At 45.9% G+C, this 23073-nt stretch overlaps 1 long non-coding RNA gene across 2 annotated transcripts; it reads left to right on the forward strand.

Moving 5' to 3' along the window:
* Positions 1 to 1367: 1367 nt before the first annotated feature.
* LOC123818542 lies at positions 1368 to 19087 on the forward strand. Of its 2 annotated transcripts, none has more exons than XR_006785644.1 (3): positions 1368 to 1800; positions 5699 to 6008; positions 16984 to 19087. It is a non-coding gene; the product is annotated as an uncharacterized LOC123818542 (long non-coding RNA). The 2 variants fall into 2 exon arrangements; XR_006785643.1 differs by lacking the exon at positions 16984 to 19087 and adding an exon at positions 8504 to 10464.
* Positions 19088 to 23073: the final 3986 nt, after the last annotated feature.

The raw sequence follows: 23073 nt of genomic DNA on the forward strand, positions 1-23073 counted from the left end.
GTTCCTCTGTCTCCATTCTCATCTTGATATTGGAAGCTGAGGGGTTTCTTTCTAAGATCAAAGGACTTCAGGGAAAGCAAAAAAATAAATAAATAAATAAAAAGGGAGGACACAAAAATTACCTTCCAGAGTGTTTTGCTTTTCTTGAGGTTTCTAGATAATGATGGATGCTTAATTCCTTTGTTTGGAGATGTCAGCCTGTGGATCACGGGCAAAGCTCCCTTTTGGTTTTCGTTGTCACTGGTGTCTATTTATAGTCACGGCCAAATGTGACCTCACCCTCCAGGTTCTGCAAGTTCAGCAAAGTGAGGCCAGGTTAGCCTGGCCGCAGGTCTCTGAGGAGCACCCCAGATGCTGCAGTGCGTCTGGTCAGCAATGCCACGGTGTTTCTCGCTCAGCTCCTCCTCAAATGCCTTTCAGCTCAGCACATCGGAGAGCAAGGTGATTGGAGGAGGCATCTTTGAAATCAGAAATGAAATGGAAGTCCCTGACTACGTGCAAGAGTTGCTGAATTTTCTTTCTTTTCCTTTTTCTCCTTCCATTCCCCCCTCTTTCTTTCTTCAGTCTTCTGCTTGTCTTTTTTTTTCCTTTTCATTTGTTTTTAAGAATAGGATGGAGAAAGGAAAAGATGCTAAAACAATAAAGATTTGAATCAGTCCGTAATGGAAGAGTCCCCATGAGGCCAGACCATCAAGAGTTTCCAGGCATTTGAACCGTGATCCTTTCGCATAAATATTTAAATATAGAGAGCGAGGCAGAATCCCCACCTGGGGAAATGACGGCTCTTGTCTTGGGAGGAGCCGTAGTGATAGTAAACTCTACCGAAGGTCACAGGCATTTCCTGGTACCCTTTGATCATCCAACCATTATTCATTGTGTGCCGCCCATGAACTTTCAGCCTCATTGGAAGTCACCTCCTATCCATTTTCCTGGAGTTTTTCACCCTCAGTTTGAGAAAAGACTGACTTAGTGATCAAGCAAAAGCTTTACCTTTGAAGAGAAGCTCTATTTCTATGACATGGTCTACTTTATTTGTTTTAATTTTATTTTAATCATTGTTCAAGTACATTTGTCTGTCCTTTACTCCCATTCCAGCCCACCCACCCAGCCCTCCCCACCTCCCTCCCATTTCCACCCCACCCTAGTTTTTGTCCATGTGTCCTTTATATTTGTTCCTGTAAACCCTTCCCATTCTCCCCTGAAGTTCCCTCCCCTCTCCCCTCTGGTCACTGTCAGCCTGTCCTCTATTTCAGTGTCTTTGACTATATTTTGCTTGTTTCTTTGTTTTGTTGTTTAGGTTCCTGTTGTGGTCTACTTTGTTGATATCAACAAAAACATTTTCCCCTCCGGATCCAAGAGTCTTTACTAAGCTCCTGCTGGCTTCCGTGACCCCACCCTTCATATTTCATCCAATACAGGTGTGAGAGGGCGCATGGCTGAAATAGTGCATCTTCAAGCCTACAAAGTCAGAGGAGTATGTTCATTTGGTTAGTTCAGTTAAAAAATCCCTTGAGCCAATTGTAAAGAAATGTGACTGTTCAGTCCAGAGCTGCTGCTGTTGGACAGACGTGGATGCGGCCAGGCTGGATGACACTGCGTGAGGCCCGGCCCAGACTGATTTGCATAGACGTGGTCTCTGGCCATCAATGGACTGACACGGACTGAAATGCAGGGCGCTCAGAGAACCCCAAGGAACTTAGGCAACAACACCGTAGTAATGAAGAGAGTTCTGCAGTACCCGAAGGAAAGCGGTCTTATACCTGGGGACAGCACCCACGTTCTGCCTCCAACTCCTAGCAGGTAAAGCCACATTTAAACCGTGTTTGTGCCATAATGAAGACATACTCTATAATGAAAGCTACCTTGATCTTTTTGGTGTGTGTTTAAACTTTAGTTTTTTCTAAGATGAAAAGTAACCCGAAACGAGGATGAACAAAATCAAGGCATCGACATGGGCAGCAAGAGAAGAGCGACACAAATGTTCTTCTCTCTCTACTGGCCCCGTAAGCAAAAATCCCAAGCAGCTTCTTTGATTTCATTTTTGGTAATTGCAATGGAAAATTGCATCTGGGCTGACAATGTGCATCCCGTGCTTCAGCCCAGTGTGCTCACAAATTGCCAAGTTATAGCACGCCCCCAGCAGAAACGATAGAGGGTTCTCACAGAAATACTGGCAAACCTTTAAGAGCAGTGGCATTTACTGACACTATACCCTAGAAAAAAGAGAAATGAATGGTAAACTGTACATCAGGGTGGTCATCAATGTCCACCGAGCCCTGATTTTCCTTCTCACCCCCTTCAAATAATTTGGCTTTCCAAAATGCATCTGCTGATGTCTTTTTTTGTGGATACAAAAATTATGCAGTATCTAGTTGGAATTCTACCTTCTCTCCCTTTCTCCCTACCTCCTGGACTCTTGTTCATTTTGAGATAAATCTGGATATTTAGAAGCAGTGGGGAAAGTATCAGAGACAAATCTCATTCACCTAGGTGGGGAAAGAATCTTTTTTTTAGAGCCAGAATATCAATATTTTAGGATGTATTTCATTCCAATCTGGTTTCGCTGGTCCACCCAGAACTCTTTCGTTGTTTCTCCCAGGCTGTCTGTAAATACATTCTGAAGAAATCCAAACTTATTTCAACATTCACCTGAGTGAAACATGAATACTTCTTAACAAAATAGACCTGATTCTGCATGTTCACTGGGTGGCATTAATATATGTCTGTAATCACGAAAGAGCTCGAGTTAATTGGAACTCTCGCGGTCCTTCGGCAGTGCTCGCCGGCTTTGAGGGAGTGACCGCCTGTGTCCGTTAAACGTCATCTGTATGGGAAATTAACGCTGCAGGTGCTGGGGGTCACAGAGGCAGCATCCTCATCCCCGGAAGGTTGGGAATATGTTCGGGAACACAGAAATTTCAGGGTTTAACCTGGGGCTTTGGCCGGGTTCACCTGAAGAATTAGGAGTCTGGTCTTCTCGCCGACAAAAGTCATACAACATGCTATACGTCCATCCCAAATACTAAACAGCAAAGACATGTTTGTGTGTATGAGCTGTTTGTTTGTTTTGTACTTAGGCCGGCTTGAAAAAAATACACCAGCACCCACTTAACCTCAGATGATCATTTCAAATAGCTATTAACTAATGCCTTTGGTGGTTTTTAAAATAGAAGTCTTTTGACAAAAATCAACTGCTATACTTTGTTATCCCCCATAACAGGAACAAGGATTGAGTCTCTATTTTCATGTAATACATGGCCAAGAATAGGTGTTTACTAAATGCAATTTCACTTATTTATATGCTTTAAATAATTATACCACCATCATAACAATCTTCACAAAATATAGTATTGTGTGTATACTTTTACACATTCATCACTACAAGAACATTACGTGATAGTGTGATAAAAAATTCCCACCAACAGAGGAAAACAGTTGAAAAATACACACAAAATCTGGTGTTCTATAATATACTCATCACTGTGCAGGAAGTCAACATCCAGTCCTCTAAATAATTATCAGTCCACCCCATCCCGCTAAAGTGGGTTTCTATCAATACTGAGGTTATCTTGGCTTGGCCTCGGCTGACCCTGAGTGGGCAAGAAAGACTAGCCAGGGCACACCTAATGGCTACGTGCCGTCAAGCAGCTGTGGGAAGGACAAGTGTACTCAAGCAGCGGAATCAATCACCGGACTCATTGACCCGGCAGCCTCCCACCCCTCCCACGAGCTCCCCAGGCTTACAACTTGCCAGCGCCCTCCCTTTCTCTGATTCAAACTCACCCGCATCACCTTCAAGGGGCCGTGCACCTGCTCACACTACACTTCCCTCCTGGCCCCTTGCAAGTGGGCAGCTGCAACTTAAAAGAGAATGTTTCCAAGATAAAACCTTCCCTCGTCACACCACAGACACACACATGCTTCTGCACACACATGCAGGCATGCACATGCACACAGGCATGTGTGCCCTTGCTGCACACACATGCCTGCACACACTCTCATGCACTGCTGAGATTCCACTGGGGTCGAGGCTGTGGACAGACCTCCCCTCTGCTCATGGTTCCTAGCCCCCTCCTCTCCGCCCGCACCACCCCAAGCCCTTTCTCGCCGGCCAAGGACTCTGCCGCCCGCACTCGGAGGCCCGTGGCCGCTGCCTCCCCTCTCTCCGGCTTGGAAGCGGCAGGCTCCCACCAGGGCTCTGTTGGCCAGCCCCGTACTGTACTTCATTAGGCAGCTCTATTTAATGGTTTCAACAAAAGCCATCATTTTAGCCCAACTGCCTTGACTAAATTAAAATTTCCAATCTCTGTTTTAGTGTTCTGCAACTGATGTATACATAAGCAAAACGGGTCAACATCTGCCAGGGGGCTGGCCGAAAGTTCTGTAAAGATGTACTTCACATTTCTGAAGCATGTGCAAAGTAACAGCGTCCTTATCCTCCCGAGAGCTCTCACGGTTTTACTTCACCATTTGTTCAAACACACTTTCGCTGCGTAGAAGCCATCCAGTTCATTCTCCCCTTGGTTGCCGTTTTATCTGTAGTGTCATTTTGAGTAATTGGGGTATGGTAGCTGATCAACTTACAGGTTTCTCATTGGCAGGAAGGGACCATATTGGCACCAAGAAAGAATATGATGGGTCCTCTCGGTGCATGAGCAAGTGTCCCTCTCTTGCTCTTGGCTACCCAAGGCCGTTAGGAAATAAGCTTATGAGAGGCTCCAAGTGTATATGTCTTCCGTCTTCCCGGGCCGAGGGAGGCACCTATAGAAGCAACAGAGCAAACCAATGTGGAAAGACGGTCAATGTACATATTTAGTCAGTGATCTGTGAAAGTTTTTGAATTAGTTTTTAAAGCTTTGTTAAGACCAGAACGCACAGATGTTGAAAACAAGTTCAGATGTAGCGACAGATGGTATTTGATTATGAAGCAGACTGTTCATATAATACAAAGATGCTGCTTCTGCCATACACAAGTAACTGCAGAGAGTGCAGTAGAAATTTTGGAAGGCAGGCCATTTGAGAGGGTCTTTGTGCAGCAATAACTTTCCCATTTTCCAGCAGTGCTAGAATTGGGATAATTTTTTCCCTTTTCTTTTCAATCAGGGCCTCTCTCTGCTCTTCCAAGCCCCACCTCCCTTTCCAGCCTCATTTCCTCCGGCCTAAAAAACTCCCCTCTCCACTCGGCGGGTCACGTCTTTCCCAACAATGGTGTCAATCAGCAGGTGCGTGGCCTCATCAGAGGCAGGCCTGTGCCCAAAGTTAGGGGCGAATAGGCAGCGATTGCCAATGTCCCCGTAGTCTAAGGAAAAAGTCTTCTTCAAGGAGAAAGGCTTCTCATTGTTTGTGCTTTGCAATGAGAACTCAGTCTTGAAAGAGAAGGCAGGACTGTGGCTTTTGACGTGCCGCCACACATGTGCTGAGGTTGCTGGCCTGGCGCGAGCACGCTGGAGATGCAGCTGCCCCTCCTGTAAAAAGTGGGGGGAGCATCCACCCTCCTTGCCTCTCCGGGGTGCCGAGAAAATCCTACAGGATGCCGGATTAGGAAGTGTCTCGAAAAGTACAAAGTGCTGTTCACATGCATGCGGTTGCTATGGTCAAGGTCAGAATGAGAGAGCGTGGGTGTCTTAGGTCGAAAGGAGAAATCTCTCTGTACCTCGGGAGCTCTGAATTAGAAATCTGCTCTCTTTCTTCCGTGTAGGTCCTAGACCGGTGCTCTGGTGTCAGAGGATGTGCTTGTTAAACGACGAGAGGCCAGCGGAACACCTGGCTGGAGGAATATGCCCACCCCTTGCCCCTGCCCCACAGATGGTTATTTTCCTTTTATGAACCAGGGACTTTTGTGGATCAGTGACTTAGAGATCGTGGTGCCATCAGGTCCTGGCCAATAACAGGGTTTCTCAGTGAGTTTCTGAGTGTAGTGCCACGATGCAGACATGCTGAGAGAAGAAGAATGTGGATTCAACAGCCTCCACTCCAGCCTTCTTCAGGATCCAAGCTCTCAAGTCTAGGTGAGCTACCAGGCCTCCTCTCCAAAGCTTCCTGTGGCTCGATTACTTTTCTTCCTCAACACCCTGTGCCCTCGTGTGTGTTACGGTGCACACGTGGGTGAGAGAGGGGGGAGGGGTGGGGGCGAGGGCAGCCTCAGCGCTCCCATTCCTGCCCAGACTGACTCACAAGCCCACTGTCTGTCCCCGCGATCCAAGACTCTTGTTTTGAAGAGCTTACTATGTGTGAAATCATATTTAACAAACACAGATGAGCCAGAGGAGATGAGGGAAAGTGCCAGCGTGCCAAGATGGTTTGGAGGAGATTTTGAGAGTGTTTCGGTGGGGAAGGGGTGTGGGTAGGATAGTTGCGGATGGGCTCAGCTTGGGAGTGGACGAGGGAGACAGAGAGGACTTTTTAGGTGTCTTCCTGGGGCAGAAGGCTATCCTGTGACGTTCTATATGCTGCCCCAACAAAACCCTTCTTTTTGTTAATTTTATTGGGTTACTGATCGAAAAGATCGACCCAGTTTAATTGAGGGTAAACCTGGTAACGATGCTAAGTTATCATAAGTGTCTGAGGTTTGATTAGACAATAAGGAAACAAAGCTAGATTCTCTCTTCAATTTGCACGTGAAGGTTAAAGCCCACTCTGTCTTTGTTGCAGACAGGACTGGTGACATAATTGGTGGGTCTCTGTCCAAGATGAAAATGTGTGGCCCTTTGTTTAAAAATGACGATGAGTTTCACGAGGGAGACAGCAGAGCTGTAAAGCAAATACGGGCTCTCCTAAGCGTGGGACCGAGTGACTGCACAGGGCTCCGACGTACCCGATTGGCCCTGATTTGCATACGATGGACAGAGAACCAAACTTCTCTGGCCACCTCCCATCCAGCACCTCTGCCACACTTGGGAGACTGCTGTGGTTGGAGTCTCAATTTTCTGAACTGCGATACATTAACCGGTTACCAAGAGCAAGGGGGACAGTGGATGGCAGTGACCACAGATGTGTCAAAGAAAACAGAGTGGGCAAGAGAGCAGGCTGGACAAGGATTCAGAAGTCCTGGGTTTACTCTCAAATCCCGTCACGCATCAGATTTATGAACTTAACCACCGGCGAGGAATAACCGGGCCTTCCTGCTGCAACAGTCTCCCTGGTAGATGTGAGCTCCAGGGGTGATGATAGAGTGTCAGCGTGAAAGCGCGGAGTGCTGGCAAGGCAGTGGGCACTGCAGGGCGGTGGGGGGTGAGCTGATGAACTAACCTTCCAGTCAAGATCGGTGGTGCATAGCCCTGGCTGGCGTAGCTCAGTGGATTGAGCGCGGGCTGTGAACCAAAGTGTTGCAAGTTCGAGTCCCAGTCAGGGTACGTGCCTGGGGTGCAGGCCATGGCCCCCAGCAACCGCACATTGATGTTTCTTTCTCTCTCTCTTTCTTCCTCCCTTCCCTCTCTAAAAAATAAATAAAAATCTTTAAAAAAAAAGATTGGAGGGGCAGCCTCTGTGCTCAGCCCTGCAGTGGGTGCATAGTTACCGCAGTGATCACTGGGGAGACACTGGCGCTTGGAACAGGGCAGATGGATCCTCTCTCTGAGTGTTCCGCTGGGTGTTCCCCATTCCCCAGACGCTCTAGGCGAAGGCCTGCAAGCCCGCAGGAGCTACATAACCACTGGTGAACGTTCACGTGGCCAGGGAAACCAGCTCTGAAAGAAGCTCTGTTAACCCATGAAAAATACAAATAGCAGTGAACTTGGGCAGAAAGAGTACCTGTGTGTACTGGAGAATTGATGCCGTTGGATTAGAGAGCTCCATTAAGACACACACTTCATAATGCAGAGCTGAGGGGTTAGAGGGGTGTTTGGCCCTGGCTTGGGCTGTGCTCCCTGTCCTTCCTCTGACAGCTGTTTGTGATGATGGCTAATCACGCTTCACACCCCCTCCTTACCCCACACCACCATCACTCCTACAATGAGGGCCAGAATCTCCAAAGGAAGTGTTTCCATCACCTTAGCTGGGACCACCTCAGAAGAAAGGACATGGAAACAGCTTAACTTTCCCAAGTGGGCCTGATTTGTGTGTCCTGCGTTTGGGTAAATTGCTCCCATTAAAGTGACAGCACCCAGCTAGTCCACGCCAAGACTCCTGCCCATGAAACCATGAGACAATGAATTTGTGTTGCTTTAAGCCACTACATGTGTGACAATTTGTAATGCAGCCAAAGAAAACTAATACATATTGCAATATTTTATTATCATATAGTAAGAACTCCCCCTTTGGGGTGTCCACTGTGTGCTTGACTTTGTACTAGGGTACACGTTCTCTTAATTCTCGCTACAACCTGGTAATGGAGGTAGTTTAAGGACTAATTTAAAGATGAAGAACTTGAGGTTCAAGTAACTTATTTGAGAGCACAGAATAAGAGATAGGTTGAGGGATCTGAACCCAACTCTGTCTTATTTAGAGACCATGCTAAGGATGAGGGTGACTTTCCTTCATTATAATTTCTTCCTCTCTTTCCCAGATCCCTTCCAGTCCATTGCCTTCCTGGTCTGGTACCATGTCCAGATCCTGCTGCATGCTTGAGTGTCCCCCTCTCTACTCTCATTTCCGCAAAGTGCTGGGGAGCCCTAGCCCATCTCCTGCCCCTGGGTGCCTAACCTGCCTTCAGAGACACACGCCTCCTGGGCTGAGACTCCCAGGGCTACAGGGGTTCCTCACAGGAGCAACAGCGTCCGGTGCCCACAGACCCCTGCTGGACACTGCCAGTGACATCGAAGTGTGTCCTCATTTTCTGTGGCTGGGTGACAACTTCCCACAAATTTCGTGGCACAGTGGACAACAACATGGCACATGTGGCAGGTAACAGAAGGCTTTTGAGTCCGGTATATTTGGATCTAACTTTTGAATTTCTTGAGACTCCTACTTACCACCACTTAGCCTCGAACTTGCATGTAGAAGACACTTACTAAAGTTTGCCAAAGACATAAGCGAAGTTAACAAAAATACTCAGGATGATGATGATGTCGGCAAAAAGGTGGAATAGATAGTAGCTTCAGGCCTCATCCTCCCGCAGAGGCACTGACTTAGCAATAATACGTGGTCCCAAAGCCTCCCTGAGAACTCCAGAGACAAGTTACCAAGTCGAACTCAAGGCCAAGAACAGTCGCATTAAAGCACCTCCATCCACTTGAAACTGAAAGTGTTGAAGACCTGGAGACTGTGCAATCGAGACAGGCAGCTGTGAGATGCTCTGCGTTGACCTGTGGTCTTTGGAAATGCTCCGCAAATCCAGCCAGATGCACAGAACTTGAAGCAAGCAGGCATCTCCAAAGACCTAAGGGCCCTGAGAGGCTAGGATGTAGCTGGTATCCTCAGTGATGCTCGAGGGACCTTGCAGGTGGACGATGCAGTAGCATGCCATGGTCCCCTAAGGTAAAACACAACACTGATGGCTTGGGGTCCCCTAGTCCAGAGAAATTTAGGACTTCTTTCAGTTTGTGCATTTCTATAGTGTGCAGAAACACAATTTCTTCCACAATTTGTTTCTCCTACTCATATTGGGGCAAAAATTATTAGGATTTTTTTCAGGAAAAATAACTGTATTATGAGTGTTTGCAATTTTTCTCCTCCCGCGTATTTCCAGCAGGGAATATATACTGCTTGTGGAGACAGCTCTCACGCTGTCCTTCATTGAGAAATCCAGGGGATGTGCATATGACAGAGAAGATGAAAGAAAGCTGAGTTTCATGGGCCAGGTAACACAGTGGTTAGAGCATAAGCTCTGGAGTCAGACAGGCAGGGTTCAAATCTTACTTTCACCACTTGCTTAGTTGGGTGACCTTGGGCTAATAGTTTCCAAGTCCCTGTCTTCATAAATGGGGTGTAATAATAGTATCTATCTTGCACAATGCTGGACATTAAATAAGCTGATAGACTTAAGTGGCTGGGACAGTGCCTGGCACCCTGTAATTCCACATAAGCATTTGTTGTTACGACTGTGACTGTTCCCAGAATGCAGTACTGTAGGAAATGTGAGGAGGTTGAGAAGGGAAAGTAGGGGCTGAGAGTTGGTGCAATGCAGGGAGTTGATGCTGATAAGTGGGAGATTTTAAAAGGAACTGAGATGGAGAAGGGGAAGATTTTAGATGTTTGTTGTGCTTGAAGATTTCACTTTGTCTCGTAGTAGTTTTATATGGAGATTGTGTCACGATTTGAAGTGCTTTGAATTGACTTATTGTTTCAAGAGTGAATTTCTTTAAATGGGCTATGGGGTGCATTAAACTTGAAATGTTCACTGGACACCTGGGTGGAAATGTTGAATAGACAATGGACGTAAGAATCGGGGGCATCACCCAGCTGGAGTTACACGTTGTCAGTACAGATGGTATCTCAAGACATGCAACTGGATAAGATCATTTAGAGGTTGTACTTAGTGGAAAGAAGTCTGACAACAGCTCCTTGGGTGCTTCTAGTCCTACTAGTTTCTTTCATAGCATCAAATGTCACCTTTAAAGATCTGGTCTTAGTTGTATCACCTATGGATTGCATCTTTTGGCTCCCAAGATGAGGGCCTTAATACCCCCACTTTCTCTTTACCAGTACCTCCTAATTTGGACCAACCATGCCCTGGTTTTATACTGCCATGGTTGATAGATAATGTTTACGTTCTTCTCTGTAACCACCTTTTAGTCATCCGCTACAGCCATCTATTGCTTCTCAATGGTAACCCAGAGTAAACCGCATTGACATCATTACAATGACACAAATGTGGACATTGCTAAGCCAAGCAGTGTCAGAAGTACATTTCCTTCTTCACTGGTTCTAGTCATTCATTCGAGAACTGGTGGCTGGCTCCCTGCCACAGCTCAGGCACTGTTTCAGGGTTAGCATCATATGCAAGAATGTCCTGCCCTCCTCGCCTTCCTGTACAGACCCCAGGTGACTGGGGGCAGGATGTTCCTAGAGCACATTCATTGGAGCACATCAATCTTCTCTTCATCTTCTCACCAGCCTGCGTGTCTGGTATTAACAACATCCCCACACCAGCCTTCTTCTGGTTACTGTTTGCACGGTATGTGTTTTTCCAAAATGGATTTTCTTCACATTATTTATCCAGTGCTTAAAATCATGCCCCATTTTTTTAAATTCCATTTTACTCTCTTGCATTTTGGTTTTGTTAATTCTTTATTCTCCTGAAGTTTCCATCTGTTTTTTAATTCTTATTATGACAAGGAACACATAAGTTCATTATTATTTCATGAACATTTTCTAGCTTCTGATTCATTCTGCCCATTGTATGGAATCTTTTAAATTTTTCTAATGAAATCTTTCTGGAAACTATTGAGTTCTGTTCTAATCTGAACTAGTTGCATTTGCTACATAGCTGTCAACCCATCTTCTATATAACGCCTAGTCTGTTTTACTTTTTCTTCATTCCACATCTTCCTCTTTTTTTTTTTTTAGTTTTCACCATCTGTTAGAATATATCTCAGGTAAATTCTTCAGAAATAGTAAATAAAAATATATTTTTGAATCAGTGCATATCATAGTCTTTATTCTACTTGATCGATAGTTTGGGTTGGTATTATATTATAGGTTTTTATATTCAAGATAACTGAATAGGTTTTTAAAGAGGAACAAAGAGTTCAAGCAGCAAATAAAGTAAATGAAAACATTCGGACAGAGAGAATGTGTATGCAAATGAACTGAGGCATGAAATAACAGGGTATGTTTCAGGAACTATAAGCAATATATTTCCTATATAGTTCCCCTTCCACCAACCGTGGGCTGTGGGAGAACATGCTCTATATTGGGGAGTGGTTTTTTTTAATCCAATTAACTTTTCTTTGCATTCTGAACCTGTTACCTACACTTTGTTCTCCTTATAAAAATGGCCATTTTAAAATGGAGTTTAATATGGTCTGTGAGGGTATGAACCTGCCATCTTCTCAGACCACCAGCCATCTGAATAAAGTGCCCATAAAGATTCAGTTGCTGTCATTGCTTATTGGGTTTGGTAGTGACAGGCAGCCTGAACGCTGGTGTCTTTTCTGATTTCATGTTCACATGCCATTGACATGTTGATCACATGCCACCCATGCCCTGTTCATGTGCTGATCACCTGCTGATCACGTACGGCCCATGCTCTGTTCATGTGCTGATCACGTGTCACACACGCTCTGATCATGTGCGGCACTTGCCCTGATCACGTGTTGATCACCCGCTGATCACATGCGGCCCATGTTCTGTTCACGTGCCACCCATGCTCTGATTGTTACAGAGAAAACAAGGGGGGGCCTGGGACAATATATTATTACTGAAAGAAGCCCCCAGGTCCGTTATGTCCACCACCAGAGGAAAGACGTCTCTCAATGCCAGAGATTCATGAAAAGGAAAGGAAATGTTTATTTAATGCTATACAAACTTAAAGTAGTGACCTAATGTCTTTATCAAAAAATCCTAAAGTCCCTTAAAACACCCACAAACAGACACAGTCCTTCCTTCCTTCCCCCTTTGCCCAGTCCAGAGTACTGTATCTCAGGAAAGGAAATAGAAGTCCACGGCTCAGGCAGTCCTCTGGTTCTTCCCAGTTAGTCCTCCATCTCGACTGGGAGACCTCCCTGGGTTCCCGGCACCCTCCGCTGAGTCGCCGGGTCTCTGCTAAAACCAGGTGGTGGTTCCCCCTTCTAAAGCTGCGGGGGTCCCCACTCTGGCAAAGGCACATGGTCCTCTCTCCCAGGGCCACGGGAGTCCCCATTCAGCCAAAACCGCGTGCTTCTCCCCCTGAGCAATGGCTGCAAGGGGTGGGGGGAGGCGGTCACCACTCTGCTAAAGCCGCATGGTGATTCTCTCTCTCAGGGCTGCGGGAGTCTCCACTCTGTCAAGGCCGCGTGGTTCTCTCTCTGCTCAATGGCTGTGATCCTCTCTGCACTTCCACAGCTGCATGGTTCTCCCTCTCAATGGCTGCCGCCCCTCGGTTTAAATCCCCGTGCCAGTCTTTCTCTGCAGCCCCATTTCTGACTCCTCCCACACTCGGGCACACTTGCCCTCAATCTGCTGTCTCCTCCAGCTTTATTGGGCTGCCATCATGAGTCTGGGCAGGTGTGGCCCCATGTCATGGAGCCAATCTTCTCCAAGCTCCCATGCAGGTGCTGTAACTCGGGGGACCTGCCCCCCAGTTACGCCTTGGTGGGGTAGTTACTTCCATTCCCCTGGCTCAGAGCATGGCCACAGCTATTTAACATATCTAAGCGACCAGCCAAAGGCTATAGATATGTTAAATGACCACACCAGAGGTTAGCTACAAGGCTGTTGCTATCCAAAACAGCTCTCAATGGCCCTGCTCCATTTGTCCCTTCCCCCAACCCACACCTGGGGGGTGGGGGTGAAGACATCTTAAAATCTCCTGGACACCTTGAGTTCTGGACCCCATTTCAAATGCCTATTTGGGGTCCCCCCTCTTGGCTGCACCCTGTAACATGATCACGTGCCGTCCATGCCCTGATCACATGCTGATCACCCACTGATCACGTGGGGCTCACGCTCTGTTCATGTGCTGATCACATGCTGCACATGCCCTGTTCACATGCCGTCCATTCTCTGATCATGTGCCGCCCATGCCTTGATCATGTGTGGCACATGCCCTGTTCACGTGCTGATCACCTGCTGATCATGTGGGGCCCGTGCCCTGATCACGTGCTGATCATGAGCTGTGCATGCCTTGATCACAAGCTGTGCATGCCCTGATCACATGCTGCCCATGCCCTGTTCATGTGCTGAGAACAGGCGTGTCTTACATCTTTAATATGTGCCAGGTGGCATGTGAGGCACCTGACATGTCTCACATTGTTTTGTCTTTAATCTTACAAGGAAGGAGTCTGAGAATGAAGAAACTGAGGCCAAGAGGTCAGGTCACCAGCAGGAGACCTCACAGCATTAAGTAGCAGATCAGGAGTTGAAGCCACAGCTGATGAAGCCCCAAAGCCTGTGTCTCTGCCGTCTCAGCTCAGCTTCTTTGGAAACTCATTTGGTTGAAGTCCTCTCTGCCAAGCTAGAAATTTTGGATATATTCTGTAGACAATTATAAAATTTTTTTTAAAAGCAGCTGAATATAAATATATAGGAAGTACTAAGGAAGGAGGAATTATTTCTGCTAGAGATAAGTCAGAAAAGCTACAGAGAGGAGGTGGGCCTGCTTTGGGGACTTGTATTTCCGATTCATCAGCTCGTCTCCGCAGACGTTATCACTGGCTTTGGGTTCCAGCATGTGACCACAAACAGCACTTCCTAGTCACATGAGTCTTCCATCTGGGCATATTTTCAACAGGTTCTTCCTTTGGGATCCTTTATTTTTATTTATTCCCTTCAGAGCCTCACACAGTGGATTAGCAGTGAACCCAAAGTTTGGAATTAAAATGCAGCAGTCATTTGCCATCCCCAGGAATCTCCTTAACTGTTTCCTGGTGTAGGAAGGGGTCCTCTGTGGACTTTTGTTGCACAGCCTGCACCATGCTCAGACTTTTCTGCTCAGGGATGCCTTTCCCCAGTCCCTCAAGGAGGCATCCCTTATAATGCTCTAAGAGAGAAAGGCCATCCCCATTAGGGTCCTGGTTGGGCTCAGTTACAGGTATTGCCCTGGGAAGGCCCAGAGCCCCATCTGGATTTTCTTGGTGCAACTTCCGAGCCTCTTCATTTGCCTTATCCAACACCAGCCTCTGCTCATCCCCCTTGTTGAAGCAAAGAATTCAATAAGACTTGTAAGCCTGCCCAATTGAGATGATGAATGGCAAAAACTGATGCAACCAAATCAGTCATTTTAGCAGGATCAGGCCCATAAGAAGGGTCTGAGCTTTTCCAGTTTCACAGATCCAATGTAGTAAACAGAGTATGTGCCCGATAATATCCAGCAGGCTGGCCCTCTGGCCTTACTCCCACTGAAAGTCTCCAAAAAAGATACTGCCCTGCTCTGGTAAGGGCTTTTCCTCCACTGAATCTGGTTCCTTGACTGATTCAAGACAGGGATGCCAGTTCAGGCGCACTCTCCCCCTTTCACTCATAGCAGTGGATCCCCTGGGGCTGCGGGAACTCTGACCAGCCAGCCTGCAGCGGTCATAATATCTGGATCTTCCTCGCTCCTCTCCTCTGAGCTTCTATCTTTCACATGCAAATTCCCTTTTCTCTGAGCCATTAACTTATTTTCTGTTTTGTTTTGTTTTGTTTAACTCTGCATGCATCTTTATCATGTAAACTCAAAAAAACTTCTAGGTAAGGCATTTTGTGCCGCTTCCCTGATTTTTGACAAAACAATTCTAGTTACAATATAATACAGTAATTTAAAGACCCATTCAGTGACCAGAGCTCTCCTGAGTCTAAATTATACAGGACACAAACAGAACAGTACTGCAATAAAGCCACATACGCTCTAGATATATGCTCGTAAGTCGACAAATCAGCCAGAACTGGCCCGAAAGCGCTGTTTCCCGAAATGGAGGCTTCCCCCACGTTCTACCAGGTGGAGGTCCAAACAGAGGGCACCCAAACCAAACCAGATTGGACACATTTTTTCAGATGAAGCTCTATAACCCAGAAAGATACCTTTACCAAATGACCTAAGATGTGACCCTGGATTTTAACCTGAACCAGAAAGTACAACGATTCAATCAAACGTGTTAAATGACAAGAAGCGCCAGAGTAAGGGGGAGAATCCCCGAGTGAAGTCACCTGGCAGCTGCTTGGGATTCTCCGAATCCAAACCCCCGGGGCCTCTCAGCCCAGGCAGCCGATGGGACTCCTTGCCACATACCCAGACTTACCCGAGAGTCCCAAAGTCGGTCCCAGCGCAGTCGCCAAAATATGAAACTGGAAAAGATACTGGAGTCCAGGCTGCCTGTCACTATCAAACCCAATGAGCAATGACAGCAATTGAATCTTTATGGGCACTGGTCATCTTGCCCCAGAGGACAACGGCTCAGATACCACATTGAACTGCTTGCAGTCCTCCTGAGGCACACAGATGGAATTGCTTGCGGTCTCCTGGAATCAGAGCGGGTCACACACTCAGTTCGTGGAGCAAAGCTTTTACGTGCTTTGATGACTAAGCTTATTAGCTATTACCTAAACTAAAATTTTCCAATTCAGTCCCCTATCAAACAACACACAAACGGTGCAGGACTGACACATGAATAAGTCATGGACACCCATGATCAGCATGTGAAAAGCATGTGAATGGGGCATGGGTGGCACATGGTCAGAGCATGCACAGCATGCCATCAGGGCATGCGCCGCATGTGATCAGAGCATGTGCAGCTTGTGATCAGCATGTGGGCGGCACGTGATCAGAGCACGAGCAGCACATGAACAGAGCCTGGGCCGCACGTGAACAGGGCATGGGTGGCAGGTGATCACCATGTCAACAGCACGTGAACATGAAAGCAGAAAAGACACCAGCGTTCAGGCTGCCTGTCACTACCAAACCCAATAAGCAATGACAGCGACTGAATCTTTATGGGCACTTTATTCAGATGGCTGGTGGTCTGAGAAGATGGCAGGTTCATACCCTCACAGACCATATTAAACTCCATTTTTAAATGGCCATTTTTATAAGGAGAACAAAGTGTAGGTAACAGGTTTGGAATGCAGGGAAAAGTTAATTGGATTAAAAAAAACCCACCTCCCCAATATAGAGCATGTTCTCCCACAGCCCACGGTTGGTGGAAGGGGAGAAGCCAATGATAACAACTTAAGATACTTTTTTAACAGTACGTATAGTGCCGAGTATGCGGTCATGTAGGAAGCCCCAGATCATAGGGGTAGTAAGAGCCACATCAAGGGATCTGGGCTTTACTGTGAGTCACGGTAAAACTCTGTGTTTTGAACAGGGGGGAGATGAATGTTTTAGAAAAATCCCTCAGGATACAGGACGGGAGAATGAATAAATGTTGGGGTGAAAATGCTGGAGGCAGGAAGCCCAATCATGATACTGCTTCCTTCTTGCCATTGCAGAACCTGAGATGAGAGCTGAACTAAATACTGTGTCTGGAGAAAAGTTAATGAATTCGAATGACCTAAGGAATGTGAATTGATAGCCAAATTATGATTGATTATATTGGAAATTAAGAAAGAATGACTTACAGCTTCTCGATTTGGGCCGATGGATGGATGAATGAAGAGACCATTCACGTAGAAGAAGACAGTCTTTGGGAAAGACGTCCCAGTCTGGGATGGAGCAGAGCAGTCACGTGTGCACCTCCTTCCTTCTCTCCTCAGATATAAATCTCCTTTAATCTGTCTGGTGAAGCACAGAAAATAGCTTGGTGGTTTTTCCTTCTCCAGTGAGACAGGAAGTCCTCCCTCTCGCGCCATCCTGGAAACGTCCTCTCCTAGGCACTCCTGTTCCAGAGCGTCTTTCATGCTTTCAAACGCTCTCTGCTTTCCCTGACATGGGGCTTAATGGTCTCTTCTGCTGGAGTGTAGCTTCCACCGGGGTTTTACTCATCACTGTTTCCACAAAACCTAGAGCAAATGATGACTGAAGGCATAAAAGAAAAGAGTGCCTGGAAGCTTAGCGCAGCTGTGCCCCCAGAGGGAAGTGACTTCTCAGACGACTGTCAGCAGCTGTCTGAGAAGCTGCGAATTCCCAGACAGCAGCTCATCACAGGCCGCGTTGGGGTCGTCGCACACAGTTCAGGCAAAACTCTAACTTCAAGGCCTCCAGGCTGCCTGGCTTTCAGTTCTGAATTGAGAAGGCCACCCTTTCTGCAGGGTCACTCTGGAGCAACAACCAGCAGAACGCTCACAATTTAATAATGATAATAATAATAATAATAATTTTAATCCTTACTTCAGGATATACATGCTTGGAGAGAGGGGAAGGGAGGAAGAGAGAGAAGGAGAGAAGCATCAATGTGAGAAACAGCAATGGTTGTCTTCCATATACACTCTGACCTCACACTGAACCTGCAACCCAGGCATGTGCCCTGACTGGGAATCGAACCTGTGACTTTTCGTTTTATAGGACGATACTCCAACCAACTGTGCCACACAGGCCAGGGCAGGAAGCCTGCAATTTTATGTAGGAGAGCAGCTGGCTGGCACAAAGGGCCCAAGTGCTCCTTCTGGTGTGTTTCTCCTCTTTAGACTGAGAGCTCCATGAGGGGAGACTGGGTCTTATGATTTCCCCCCAGACTTAAGGGTGCCAGACACTTAAGGGGAGCTCAGTGCAGCTGTGTTAAATAAGCAACTGTGTACGTTCAGGTGGAGTTACTGAGCTGCCATCATATCATGGTTTTTTGAAATTACAAATTGGTTCTGAACATTCTGAATCAAGCACTAAAAGCAACTGAACATTTCCGTTTGTAAAGTGCACCTGCCTGTATTTACCAGAACTGGCTAGACATCGAATCTTGGTTATCCGAAGGGACTCTCTCTCTCCCTTGGGGTTGGTCAAGAACCCCAAGGCTTATGGGATCCAGGAAGGTTGATGATGGGCCTTGGGTGGCTAGCTAATTATGCTTCTGTTCTCAGTGCTTCCTGTTTATAACACCAAAGGCTAGTGGGGCAAGTCACAGAAAAAATAGATAGAAATAGACATTAATTCTCCAAATATTTATTGTGTACTCCAATGCGCTGAGCTTTGTTGTAAGTCCTTGAGTGTATCTCACTCCCTTTGTGAGCTTTATTATAATTTTAATAATTTTAAAAAATTGATTCTTTTTAATTATTCAGTACTTTCTTGGCTTCTTATTTGTTAGCATTTTCTCTTCTAGGTGAACTTTAAATTGCTCAGTAAGTTTCGTAAACAATCCTTTAAACTCGATTGGAATTGCATTGCTTTATAAATTGATTGCATTAATTTGCAGAGTATAGTTATTGAGCAAATTAAGCAATTAAATGATTTACCATTTGGATCCTCCCATTAAAAAGTTGTGTTTCCTTTATATGCCCAGTTTCCCTTTCTTCAAAAATGAAGATGAGTGTTTTATTAATAACTCACAAGATTTCTGAAATTAAAGAAATCATCTAGATTATTCCCCACACATTATGACAACATAACAAATGTTTGTTGCTATTATTATCATTATTATTGTTATTGTTTTCCTTCACTATTTATTTCTTTAGATCTTTCTGTCTTTACAACGCAGCTTTACAGCTTTATGTCTAATCATTTATAGGTTTGATTGTTACTTTGTTTCCATTGTATGTTCTAGTTGTTCATTGCTAACATATAGAAAAAAATAAATGAAAATATAAGTTAGCTTTCCAAATATATATTGAGTATTCTCATTATTCTGCTTCATTCTTCCCTCCAGTCCAGCTCCGATGACATTGGGAAGCATCAAGAGGGAAGAAATGGAGACCAAGTTCAGGAGTTACTGCGTGACTTCCTCTCAAGGCTGAGGTGTTATCACTCCAAAGTCAAACCTAAATACACTTTCAGTGCTCTGTTGTTCACATTAATCTTCCCTCTGCCCAAGATGGATGCATTAGAGAATTGACAATCTTGCATATGGAAGTAATTCTTTCCATGTGAATCTTCGAATACTGGCTTATACAAAATACACACTCGACTACCTACTTTGCAAATAGCCATTTTGGCTAGAGGTTAGGAAACAAGTTTGTTATGAGAGACCTGGGAGAACCAGGATGCCCACAAGGGGATGGAATTTAAAGGGCTCCAGCCTTTCCCATGATGCCAAGAGGAGAAGTGGCTGAGGGCTACATATCCACTCGAGTTTTGAGATACAGTACTTTCAAACAAGAGGTAGTCTATGGACCTCTGGGTAGAACATTGCAGCTGAGGCTGCTGTGAGTCTGAAAGACTACCACCTGTCCTTGGAGCAAACTGCTCAGGGGGGTCATCAGCTCCCTGGGTAACCGAGACACAGCATTAATATCCCAAGAAGACTGTGATGGGCTCTATGGTGTTTAGATAAAAAATTTCCCCACGTGGAGACCTTGGTTGGCTGTATCCAGATTTAGGAAGTGGTCGCACAACCACAACTTTATGTATATATTTGCATTTTTTTCCAATGTCAGTGGAGTTCACTCAATTAACATTCCAATCACTTAAAAACGAATATTGATGTTCTGAACATGGTTTAACCTTTTCTTTTCTCTAGTCACTCTCATGCCAGTGGTGTCCCCTCAAGTGTCACTGGCCTGGTTCCACGATGTCAGATGTACGAAGCAGAGAAAGGGGATATACCAGCAGCTGGAGGAGCTGAGCGGAAGGAAGGAGACTAAAACATATTAATCCCATCTTAAGCGACAGGCACTGTGTTAAATGCTTTCAGATACAATACCACATTGAACCCCCAGGGCAACCTGGCAAGAGTATTGTTATGACTGTTTTCACACAGGAAGAAACTGAGGCTCAGAGAAATTAAGATTTGAACCCGGGTCCATTTAACTCCAAAATCCATGGGTCAGAAGTGCCAGTTCATTCTGTGTTCCAGAGCTTTTGAGCCAGGTCGCCAGAAATCCTCGAGACAGGATTTGTATAATATTGAGGTCAAAGCTGAATCTAAATGAGTTTGACCTCTCCACTCAGCAGTGGGTTTCTCTACTAGCAAAATATTCTGTCAAGCTGTCTCCTGTTGGGTAAATCAAAATTCTTTCCAACAGAATAAAGACCTACTGCCATTACAAGAACGTTGCTGTCTTGCTCTTTCAGCTCCTAAATCCGCTCCTTGGAAGCCGGTCGTGGACTTCCCAGCTACGATTTTGCTTCGTGTGTCCAGAGCAGATGAACAGGGCCGAGGAAGCTGTAGGCAGGCAGAATTAGTGATAATTCTTTCCCACAATAGTGCACTCCATTCTTCTAGCATACCTCAAGTGCATGCCCTCGGCCAAAACAGATCTGGCAAGAGGGAGATTAACAATGATGACAAAAATAGTCCCTGACTTGATAAAACAAATATCAGCTGGGTCAAGGGACAAGAACTGACCATAACCAACCTTGGGATCAAATATGTTCTTCATTAGGACAGGATTGCACCATCTTAAGTATTTTACCTCATGCTAACTCTGAAGTTAGACCTTCTACCACTGCCCTTGACCTTAGTCAATATTTGCAAAGTGGGGGTGGGGTAGAGGTGGGGGAAGAGTCTACAGATCAGCCGGAGAGGTAATGTAAGATATTCTGGAATAACCCTTTTGGTGTTCTGCAAGGTCATAATTTCCTATTTGTTGATCTTTCAGAATTGACCTTTGGAGAGGAGGTTGCTCAGGTGGATGTTTATGGGATGTTTTGTGCACTGTGTGGGGGTGAATTTTCATTGAATAAAACATGGCTTTGTCTTGGTCCGGGCTCCATAATTTCCTCTCAAGGTAAAGATGAGCTCATTTGGACATATCCGGCTCTGGATCAGCAAACACTCCGCATGGGTCAAATTCCAGCCACAGACCCCGGGGCACTTGGGGAGCCCATTGATTTTCCTTTTCCTGAGGCTTCAGGGTGAGAGGTCAGGGCAGGTGGGGGTATGTGTGGTTTAGATTCCCTCTGCCTCCCAGCTCTGCCTCCATACACCCCCTGCCCGAGACCCCAATCCCCAGCAGGGCGCACATTCGATCTCCAAGCGCAGACAAGTGTCAGCACCTGAGCGTGCCTTCTTCCCCACTCCCTCTCTTCCCCACGTTGCCCTCCACCCAGGCTTACCGCATGATTTTTCTGCCATCTGATTCTCAAGTTACTTTCTTTTCTGATCTCTCACCCTGAACTCCACTCTTCCCAAATGAAGTGTTCTGCCTCTTTCCCCACTCCTGTCTTACCTGTGGTGGGGACCTGCAAACCCATTATCACACTGACCCGAGAAAATAGACAGCATGTGCCTTCTGCGTATTTGATGCCCCCCTTTCCTCGACAACACACACGGGTACACGCCACTTGGAGCATACTCCTTCGAAGACAGGGTGTGCAGCTCTCTCCAGGTCGCTTCTTTTGCCAGGTGCTCGGCCAGCATTGATGTGGGCTGTCCACTTGAGGAAAGGAGAGAAAAGGCAATAAGGCACCAGTGGTGATATTTAAAATGTCGGGGACCACCCTGTGGGGGTGACCATGGTCCCCATTCCCCATGGTTAACAATCATTCTTCCTCTGACTTCGCCTTCCTCCTGCCACTCACTGCGCACACTCTACACCGTGCATATCACAGAGCTCATCTCATTGACCCCTAAGTTTGAGAGGTAAGTCTTAGCAAAGAACAAACAACGACTCGAAAAGACGAAAAACCTAACAAGCCATGGATGGGGCTTTGCTCGCAGGTCTGTCTGGCTCTGTGCCTCCTGCCCTCGCCACGAGTCCCGCCAGGGGGGCTGAGCGGCGCTGCAGACACCCCCCGCAGAACACAAACAGGACCGCAGAAGCATCGATCCAGGTCAAGACCTCGTTCCTTTCCCTGGTGGAGGCCACACGCTCCCTCTGTGCTTTTGTCTCCCAGTAGGTTCGCCTCTTACCAAAAAAAGTTGTGCTTGCTGGTTGAGAAAGATTCAACACTTCAGAAATGTAAAAGCAAATGTGAAAATGACCAGCTCACCTAAATGCTTCCTGTCTTGTCTTCACCCAAACATGCAAAATGGTTACTGTGGTGGTGGTGTGTTCTCCAAATTCTGTGTGTCTACACGCACATGTATGCACATGGTAGATACAAAGATATACCAAGTCTTTTTAAAAAACCCTAGAGTTATATTATACAAATATATTCCTGTACTTACTTTTAAAGTTAACAACATATCACAGATAACTTTCCATTTCACTACACAGCTATAGCTCAGCCTCAAACTTTTAATGGGTGTGTAATATTCCACAGGCCATGGAATTAAAATACAAATCTTACAACTAAAAGCACACATCAAATGTAAAAAAAATAAAAGATTTTGTGTGTGTGGCTATGGGAATGCAACAGAGAAACAGTTATTTTTGAAGTCAGTTTTACTGGAGTCCAATTTACCTTAAAGAGGTATAAAGAAACAGAATTTTTAAAAATAGTTCATCTAGTCAAGAACATTTAGTTTGCCTACCATTTTCCATTAGTCATATAACCCCATGATGCCTACCCTTGAACTTGCCACACAGGATGTAGACACCTTAACTGAG

Source organism: Phyllostomus hastatus, unplaced genomic scaffold, assembly GCF_019186645.2.
Source record: "Phyllostomus hastatus isolate PE091 unplaced genomic scaffold, TTU_PhHast_1.1 phas_contig_283, whole genome shotgun sequence".
NCBI classification, from domain to species: Eukaryota; Metazoa; Chordata; class Mammalia; order Chiroptera; family Phyllostomidae; genus Phyllostomus; species Phyllostomus hastatus.